Source organism: Hyla sarda, chromosome 5 (genome assembly GCF_029499605.1).
Source record: "Hyla sarda isolate aHylSar1 chromosome 5, aHylSar1.hap1, whole genome shotgun sequence".
Taxonomy (NCBI): domain Eukaryota; kingdom Metazoa; phylum Chordata; class Amphibia; order Anura; family Hylidae; genus Hyla; species Hyla sarda.
The window spans coordinates 312,404,847-312,414,986 of NC_079193.1; the positions used below are offsets into that span (position 1 = coordinate 312,404,847).

The window sequence follows — 10,140 nt, forward strand, 5'->3', positions numbered from 1 at the left end:
CACACAATTAAACCGGGTTCTCATTTTGTCAGCTGCACATGTGATACCCTAGGACCTGGATTTTTTAACTTTTACTAATGAGTTTTTCGTGCTAGTTTAATACCAACCATGACCATTTCAATCATGTTAGAAGTTCCAAAAATATTACCATTGCTTACAACTGTAGTAAGGCTTTCAAAAAAATTGTAAATACAGTAGTTGGCCTTGGGGTTGGAGTCAAGAATTGGCAATGCAGACAATATTCTGAGTGCTGGATAAATAGTGGCTTTAGTAGGCTTCAATGGGTTGAATCAGGGCTTAAGTCCTGCAGGTACTTGTGGGAACTGAGTTCCTGTACTTTTTCAACAGCAGGAACTCTGTTCCCATTAGCCGTACCAGCCCTTGAGTGGAAATTTTTCATACTTTTTTTTTTCAGGACATTTTTTTTCCCCCTGGCTTGAATGCTTTCACTCGAAACGCAGGATTCACATTAGTAGAATCCTAACACCATTACATGTATGGTCATCTGTACTCCTATTCTTTGACATGTTAGGCTGGATATATATATATATATATATATATATATATATATATATTTGCATTAGGATATATTTTAAATGCAAAAAATTGATCACATCTGATGCAAAAATGCATCACTTGTTACCTGGCCTGGGATAAGACAGTGTTGAAAGAGACAATTTCCTATCCGTCTCCTGGACCAGTCTGCCATTTTTGAATGACATATACTGAGGCCAGGTATGACCCCATTGACAACAATGGCATCATTTTCCCTGTGATCTACAATGCTGGATGGAAACATTTTCAGATATATGGGAAGGAGCCTGTAGTGTGGGACATAGGTCTGTCTACAATAATAACATTTTATATTAGGCTTTTTTGGTCTAATATTCATTAGTGAGCCCAGTAATGAGGAAGAATAGTCATTATTTCTTATCTATAACACGAATATTATCACTCCTATCTCCATGTATACAATAGCTGGAAAACTCTTCTAGGTGAACTAGAAATGCACTGTGTTGCCAGTAATACAGAATTACGAAGGAAACAAATGTGGTTTTCATACACCGTAATGCAATGGGAATGGAGCTTTTTAGTAGTATTTCCAAAAAAATAAGGGCTAGTATTTACCCTTTAAACACCTGATAATATTGCCAAACACTCCTCGGAACTAGGCCCAAAACCCAGATTGTACAAAAAAAAAGCTAAGTCTAGTTTGTGATACAAGTATCAGATGATAATCCTGATATATCACACAAGCGACACATGGGTATTATATGACTGTGAGCAGATCTAATATAAACAAGGGTTGTGGATAAAATACACAATTACACCATATTCAATGCAATGTTCTTTATTAAAAATTTGTATTAAATATTTACTTTTTTTTTGTACTAAATTAACCAGTTATTCAGAACTAGTATATAGTCATATTCAGCTAAAGACACACTAGAAGAGAAATTCATTTTACCAGATTGTGGAATTTTGCAGTGATTTCTATGCTATTTATTAATAACCGATGCCTCTTCCTGAAATACACAAGGTAATGTCAGTGGCTTTTACAAGTGCATCACTCTCAACCTGTACTGCCGAATGGAAAGGTGATTTATGAAAAGCCCATGTGAATTAAATCTGGAAGTCTGGAAATTGAGGGTCAAAAAAGATACAAAAGCGATACATGCTACATTTCTTTTGTTATTTTTGCTTTATTTTCATCAGAACAAAAAAAATACCGGAAAAAAAAAATAAAACAATATAGCATAGGGCTTTTTTTTTTGTTGTTGGTCCACAACTATACAAATGTATTATGCTGAGATATTTCTGCAGCTAAAGACATCAAGTCAAAGAAAACAATGCATAGTGACAAATCATGAATATGACAGAGATATTTCAAAGGACATGCATTAGTTGAAGGAAAAAAAAAAGAAGGAGGTAAAAACGTGAGTAGTTACCTTTCACAGATGACAATATCTGCACTGCAAAAATAAAAGCTATAATTTTTGACCACATGCACAAGCCACTGAGAGTCTGAGGCAGAGGTAAGCAATTCTCTAGGTATTGTTGAGCCTATGGGTGCATTGAGGTAACCCTTCAGACAATAACAGGGAAAAGCCAAGCAAAAATGGACAAGAGAAGCAGATAAGCCATATGTTGGATAGACGCAACTTCAGGGCATTTTAGGTAGCAAAAACAATACAGGGTAATAGGAAAATGTATGTTTGGCATAGTCAATTAGAGGAAATATCAAAATTGTACGGAAATGCTTTCAAAAGTATACAAAAAATTACAAATTTTAAAAGGAATGCAAATTAAGAAATGAAGTGTTTTACACACAAAAAAAGATTTAAATAAACTAAGAGCATGCAAGCTGAGGGTATTCTGCATACAAATCTATATGCATTAATGGGGAATAGGAAGCAAGATAATGAAAAGAAGCAGAGGAATAATATGAGTGACAAGTCCCAGGGAGAAAGGGTTAACCAAGGAAGCAGGAGGGGAAGAGACAGATTGGAGCATGTGTTGCAGTGAGTAAGAAGTAGCATGGTCTGAGGGTTAGGTTAGATTTCCAAAGCTCTTATAGCTGATCGACCAGCCCGTCGGAGTCACTATTCAACCCGAGTCCCAAACACACGCCTCACTAACTACTTTACAGCCACTTCCATTGATTTTCTTTATCAAATAAACATAATACCCGTTACAGCAACACTTCCTCTTCTCGCAGTCAAAATGCCACAAGCATGCAGCCTGCATTTCTCCACTTTGTGGATTCCTGCCTTCTAAATAAATTCTATCGTGTAGCAAAAAAAAAAAAAAAAGGCAAAAAATTGATCATTGCAAAACAAAAATATCTTCAGAGCAGCCAATGCATTAAGACAGCTGAGGTTTAGGACGATATAAAGTACATCTAAATATGTATCTAAAACTATATCTATAGATATCAAAAAGGTTCTTAGAAAGGGTTCATTTCCATCATGTGTTCTATCTTAATGTATTTAGTATACTATTTTTTTTTCTCACAGGCTCTCCCAGATACAGGTCACAGTTATTCCTTTCAATTAGACAGAAAATGATCTTTCTTAAAATGACAATTTTCAAGTCCGAAAAAATAAATAAAAATATATAAGGTATTAAAAATTCCTCAAAATGCAATCTTTTGAACTATGTTCTCTTATGTATGTCAAAGGGTTGCTGAATTATTCATTATTATAATTACTATCATCATTGCCGTTATTACATTATTAGACCTTTCCAGGTGGAAATAATTTTATTATCGTAATTCAATATCTTAAGAATGCCTCATTTGCCTTCTGAGTTCTGATCATCGTTTTTGGGGGTTGGGGAGGTTTGTTTAGGAAAAAGAGGGAGATAAGGATTTGAAAGGACTTGTAGTCCCTTATAGATTTTAGTTTATCTAATCAATTGAAATGCCAATAATTTGATTAAAGATTTAGGGTTTAACAACCAACCATTTTGTGGTGTTAAAGTGTCAGAGCAAGGTGCTGTGCTTTGGGCTCTTTAGGTTGTTTTTGTCTGATTTTTTTCTTTGGATCTCTGCATTAGGTTATGTCTTTTGCATGTGGACGTGTTTTTCCTGTGAGTTTTTAAAATGCTAATAAAGGTTTAAAATTGCCAGAAATAATGCAAATAAAGTAACAGATTGATCTATCCAAGGGCTGTTCTGTCTTGGTCAACCTATTTAAGGAGAGCCCTTAAAAAATATCCAGGTGAATTATATGTGATCATACAGTGATTGCAGAATATTAAATTAAACTTAGATAAATCCGCATTGAAGGAGGCAGCACCCAATCCTGAATTTATTTCCCATTTTCTATAACAGCATCACTGCGCTCCTCTCTTTGCAATGACAATGTGCCAAATCTCGGCATTTTGAAAACATTTTCCATATGCTTTAACAGGAGGCTGATAGACAAAGGACAGAAGATGAGCTTTTTTCTCCTGAGGTATAGTTTTCTTTCATCTTTAGTTTATCTTGGGGAAAAAAAAATAAATGTGAAATTTGAAGGTATTTTTGATGCAATTACAATCTTTTCATATTTTAAGCAAATTTTTTTCCAGATCTGAAGGTACAGTCTGTTGGGTGTATGGGTCAGTATCTTTTCAGATCTGTGGTATTATTCCTATTTTATATTAGCTTTGCTGTGGTTTCTGGGAATTATTTTACTGCGTTTATTTTTTCTTGATTGTTTTCTTTGTTACATTTTAGATCAAGCTATCGGTTACATCCGATAAGGGAAAATAAATCTTGATCTATACTGGCTTTATTAATGTATTGTTTTCATGAGTATTTGTATATTTCTTATGTTTTTTTCTTTTGTTTTTGTTTTTTTGCTCTTGGATCTTTTCCTTTTGCCAGGGCTAATAGATTTTATTCATAATGGTTTGTTTATAGCAAATTCATGAGAAGTGGTGTATTGTTTTAGAAGATCTTGGAATTGTTTTTATATACTATTGAGGTCAAGTTATTTCATATCATCGCAGTAATTGTGTACACTATTGCATTCCAAAATAGTTCTGAATTATTTTTATGATTTGCTTGGGTTTTTGGAGGATTTAGGAAGTGTGTCATTTTTGGAGTGAGGTCAATGATTTCTTTTTTTTTTTTCTGGTTTGGTGTCAGGGTCAAACGAGAGCTGTGGAGATAGTAGGATGCTTTTCTTTTAGGACTACAGTGATGTGATTTGTTTATAAACACTGGATGGTTGCCTAAAATAGGGGGGACTGTCAGAGAGCTTTGACCTCTTAAAGCCCAGAGGGCTCCTGAACCCATAACCCTGTCTGCGCCCTGGCTCTTTCTACCTTCCTTCTCCCTTCCGTGTCATCTTTTTTTTTTTCTTCCTTTTCTTATTCCTGAGCTGTGTCTTTGTTCATAATTCTGCTTTCCTTGCTTCCTTTCAGATGACCTTTGCTCTTCCTTTCGCCTCTATCAGTGTTTCCCCCACTATCACATCTTTTACAGGCATTCAGATTATTCCCCTAACCTTATTTGATTAGGAAACACTGCCTCCTTTTCTTTTAGCCACTTTCTAGTTTGCCTAGCCCTCTGCACCTTGAATTTTTCCCTACGCTCTAGTGGGTGATAAAAGTAGCATAAAAGTTACATGGTGACAGCATCCTGCTCAGATGCACCAGCTTTCTTTTGCCACTTTAAGAGTAAAATTAAACTGCATAAAAGGCTCTCAGGAACCTGCACTCACCTCCTCAAATCTCTGTAACCAAGTGTTTCCTTTCTCCTAAGATCATTTTGTAACCAATGAGAACCCAAGGAAGTGATTGTCACCGGCCATAAGTTTGTTCTAATTGTTTGTTTTGTTTGGATCAGCTGTGACTTAAACAGGGGGCAGTAAAATGACAGTGGGGGCAACTGTATCTACAAGACATTTACATATGTACATGTCAGTGGGTGCTAATGATGTGTTGATGTTGCCGGCAATTAGAATTAATTATGTGGTTTGCCAAAAATATCAATGTTACGCAAACAAATGTGGGACAAGTTGCAGTGGTGGGATTAACGTTCGATATCAAAAAGAAGTTGTCAGTTTCGTTGAGTTGTTTTATTTTCGTGTCTTTGTGTATAAAATTTTGGTATCTGTTATTTATTTGGGGAAAGGTTAGTTAACACGCTGCACTGTCAAATAGCCCCCGGGAGGAAGAGAGGCAACAAGAAAAGCCATAGAATTGGGGGCTGGGGATCTGAAAGTGTCTCCAGCTCAGACAAAGGGTCTCTAACACTGAAATCTTGTAATACCTCGTTTCAAACTGAGCTGGTCTATAGACTTAGTGAACATCGTCAAAAGACATGGATTCGCTTTCCCTTGGGCTGGGGGGTGGGGGGAGGGATATCGGACAGTTATTAGTGATGGGACGTCTATTAAAAGGGAGATGCTATGTAATTACAGGTTTTAGCATGTCCATGCCATGGATTTTTTTTCTCTTTTACTTGTTTGCTGGGATCAATTTACTGAGCAAATAAATGTTTTGTTATTTTTTTTTTTTTTTCATGGCAAAGTGACTGACCACACGTCCCATAAAAAGAGCAGTAGGGTCCTAGTTATACGAGGAATGTTGATTGTTTAACCCCTTTGATGCTGGAAAAGGTCCTGGACACAGCATAACACAGAAAGGTTGGAGAGGCTGTACAGTAGTCGTGTGTGTATGTTTGCTTTGCTGATCCAATAGGGCTTGTTGTACAGGATTTTGCCTCAAACTGATGTAAATGTTAACTGTAAGAATGGGATATCGATAAGAGGGGAGATCAGAGGTTGTGCGTGAGGCAATGGTGCAAGATCATAAGACAGAGAGTGGGAATGACAGTAAGAAGAACATAAGAAAAGGGGAGTGAAACATAGAGGCGATTAGTTAAATAAATGACTTTTTTTTAGGGGAATAAAAAATAAATGTAAATTTAAGCAAAGGAGAACATCTCAGCATTTGAAAAGTATTCTCATATGACCACAGACTACAAAGAGGATGCCTGCTAGAGATTATTTGCACACATGAAGGGAGAAACAGTAAGGATGGGAAAGAGGTGTTGCATATACTGAGAAGCAGCTTTTAACTCATCCTACAGCTAGAACAGCATCTGACACAATAATGCTCGCAGAATAATGAATGAACTTGATGAACTTAGGAAATTGAGGAAGGAAGAAGCTGGGGGGGGGGGGGAGAGGTGGACAGCAGGGATATGTAGAAGCATGAATCCTAAGCCATTTTTGGAGTGAAGAGTCATAAAAATAGAAATAATGAAAAGAAATAAAGAGAAAAGGAGTAAGAAATCAAAGTAAAAGAAGATATAAATAATAACCATGACAGAGGTTAATAAAACAAACCTGAATGGATCTGCCTAACGCTGCCTGCCTCCTTGCTTCGTCCCTCGCTCGCTTTCATCCATCCTTCCCTCCCCTCCTTTCTCCTCTCCCGGGTTGCTGCTGCCTCCTCTCTGTCCTTTCTCTTGCACTCTTCGTATCGTCCCCTTCACATCTGCCAACCTGGCTCTCTCTCTCCGCTTTAACCTTCTTCGATTTTTCCTAGATCCCTGGCCATCCCTGATTTTCTTCTAACTGAACTTCCCGCAGTATCTTTTTTTTTTTTTTTTCCCCAGAGCTACTATTTTTAGGAAGAGAGAGAGAGAGGGAGAGGGCAGAGAATAAAAGGGTTAGGAGGGGCAGTAAACATTCACAGGGGAAAGAATGAAAATGGGAACTCACCTCTTCACATTCCCTGCCTTCTCTTTTGTCCATTTAGCTGTAATTCAGTAACACTCAAACCATACTTACAAAGATAGAAAGAAATCCAAAACAGTAAGAAAGACATTGCTGATATAGCCTTTGCATGTCCATAGTGCTTTCTTTCTTTCTTTTTTTTTTTTTTTTTTGGGGGGGGGGGAAGGGGGTCCATGGATGTTTACATTAAAGTTTTAAAATAGTAAAAAAAAAATATATATATATATATATATGTATATAAATATGAGAAAAATACTTTTATGCCCAGGTTTAGTCTTCATGTCTATAGGGCTAGTGTGATTGCATTATTATTTTGAAAATACTCTTTAATTGGGATATATATATATATATATATATATATATATATATATATATATATATATATATATATATATATACATACATATGTATTTGGAGCATTATAATATATCACTCTTCCACCCGCTCGCACATCTATTTGGTGCCTCCATTATATATGCACACCCATCTTGTATTGCTGTGTAATTGTTGCGTGTAGGTGTGTGTAAAGATAATAAAGAGAAATCTAGAGTCCACTTGAGATTTTCACAGAAATATACTTGGGAAGATTACGAGCGATTTTACAGCTATGCAGTGCAGTTTGGTCTCTCGTCTTCTTGGCTAATAAGGTACATATTTGGGTCTGGTAGAACCATCACGCGGAATCTGCTTTTCTTATACTTGTAGATTTTTTTTTCTTAAAAATTTGACCATATTACCTATCTGCTCTCACTAAGTAGAATTCTGCACCCTTGTAGCACGGCAAGTGGTTTCAATTTGCAAACTTAGACTCAAATGTTATCATTTAAAGGAATTGGCAAAATCGTCTTCTAGTAAAGCGCTCCTATCGCTGACCTGTAGTTCGCCATAATTCTTGTCTGTGCCTTGTATGATATCTATATATACATTTTTATTTTATTTATTCCTCTAAAATAGCCCAGGAGCTTTAATGGTGCTAACCCTTTCCGTTGGCATTTGGCAGACTTGGTACTTAAGGCCTAAGACAAGTTTTTGACGTGTAGCCCAGGAATCCTGGACTTAAAAGGCACATCAGTTCCAACATGAGGTTATGGTTCACCTGCTTAGGCTTTTGACATTGTAAACATCCTTTGCTCTCAACTTGTATTTACTTTTTTTGCTTTGTGGAACTCGTGCTGGTAAAAGAGTGTGATTAAGCAAAATATCTCTGTCTGTGTCATTTACACCAAGTGTAATGTACATTTTTGGACTTTGCATGATAAATCTGACTATAATCCTCTATAGAGGTAGCTACGCTGTTGTGTATTCTATCCTATTGATCTTGACCACAGTTCATTGAAAAATATATAAATAGATGAAGTAAAAAAAAAATTGCTGAAAATTCTATTTCCTTCACGGTCAAATTTTTCCCTTCGGCGCCAAAAAATGCTTCGGGGATTGTCCGACGGAATGACAGTAGAATTACGGCAGTCCAAATCAGTCTTATTACTATGTGGACTGATTTGCCAACTGTAGTGTATACTATTAGAATGAATTTTCAAAATTATGATTATTATTATTATAAATTTTTTGCAAGTCAATGAGAAATCAGAGAAAATGGGAAAAAATCATCTTAGAACTTTCAAATTACAATTCAGATAGGTTTTGAATTTTGTAGTTTGATATATTTTTATCTTACGACTCTGGTGCCCCTATAAAACAAGCGGTGTAGAAGCGCTCCTACCTTTAAATGCCTTGTAAGGTAAATCTAAGAGGAGCCTCTTTTTTTTTTTTTTTTTTTCCTTCTGGTATGTGATTATCTTTGTGATTCTGTTCATTCTCCCAAGCCCTATAGTTTGCATACATGTGTGTGTTAGTAATTAAGTCTTCAGCCAGGAGTGGATGGTCTGCTCTGTGATCCTGCTTCTGATTATTGTTGTGGTTTCTGCAGCCCCAGCGAGCGGCTCTAAGTCCGGGCTGCACGTCATTTGCAATCTGGAGACTGTTGATCACCTCACTAATTACACCTCCCCCTCTCTCTCTCCTCTCCTCTCGCTCTCTCGCTCGCTCTCTCTCATTCCCAGAGTGCATATCAGGAACAGACACACAAAGACATGCGCACTCAACTTAATCAGCCATTTTTTTAAACAGGGCTAAAACGATAATAATTAGCAGAATAAAGACATTCATTTCCTTTCCTCCTTTTCCCAAGCCCTTCACAAGCAAACAGCGAGGCAGCGGATGGCACATGCTTTCACACCCAGCGGACCCAGAACAACAAGCAGAGCCCCCTCTCCGCTCTGTTCCTCGTCTCTGCACTCCTGCAAAAAGTTCCAGGATTATTCCTTTTTTTGTACGATTGTCCTTTTTTTATCCTGATTTTTTTTTTCCTTTTTCGCCTCTTGATGAACGTTATCCTTTTATTGGATGGGATCAGCTGTTGTGAATAAGCTGAAGAGAGAGACACTCACACACACAGTCTGTATCAGAAGGACGAGTGAAAACTGCGAGGGGGAAATGGAAAGTAAGTTTTTTTTTCTTTAACTTTTATTGAGCAGTTTGTGTTAAATTTAGGTCGGGTATTGATTATCTTTCCAGGCTGATCTTGCACAATCTTTGATATTTCGCTCTCTCTCCCACTCTCTCCCTCTCTCTCTCTCTGCTTGCTCAGAGGCTCACTTTGTTTCTCTCACATACACACACACATTCCCCATCTGCACAGATCCCAGCTAACTCCCCCTTCCTTCCTTTTCTTTCCTCCGAACTGACATACCAGAGAGCAGTCCGCACTCATTGCTGCTGGGTGTCCGTTCTCTTTTCTTTTTTATTTTCTTCTTTTCACCCCCTCCAGTTTTACTCCGTTGCAACTTGGATTAGACATCTCCACGCAGGGAAAGGGGAAAAAAATCTGTCTGACAGCAAGAAG

At 37.1% G+C, this 10,140-nt stretch overlaps 1 protein-coding gene across 3 annotated transcripts in view; it reads left to right on the forward strand.

Moving 5' to 3' along the window:
- The first annotated feature begins 1,362 nt into the window (after positions 1–1,362).
- The window catches only part of ZFHX4 (zinc finger homeobox 4), a 181,484-nt gene continuing 172,706 nt past the window's right edge, over positions 1,363–10,140 (forward strand). Inside the window, exon 1 of one of the 3 annotated variants that reach the window (XM_056522183.1) lies at positions 1,363–3,959. The gene's annotated coding sequence lies outside the window, so the exon portion shown is untranslated. Of the gene's footprint in view, positions 3,960–7,682 lie in introns of those variants that run through there. The other 2 variants (XM_056522180.1, XM_056522179.1) reach the window with 2 other exon arrangements.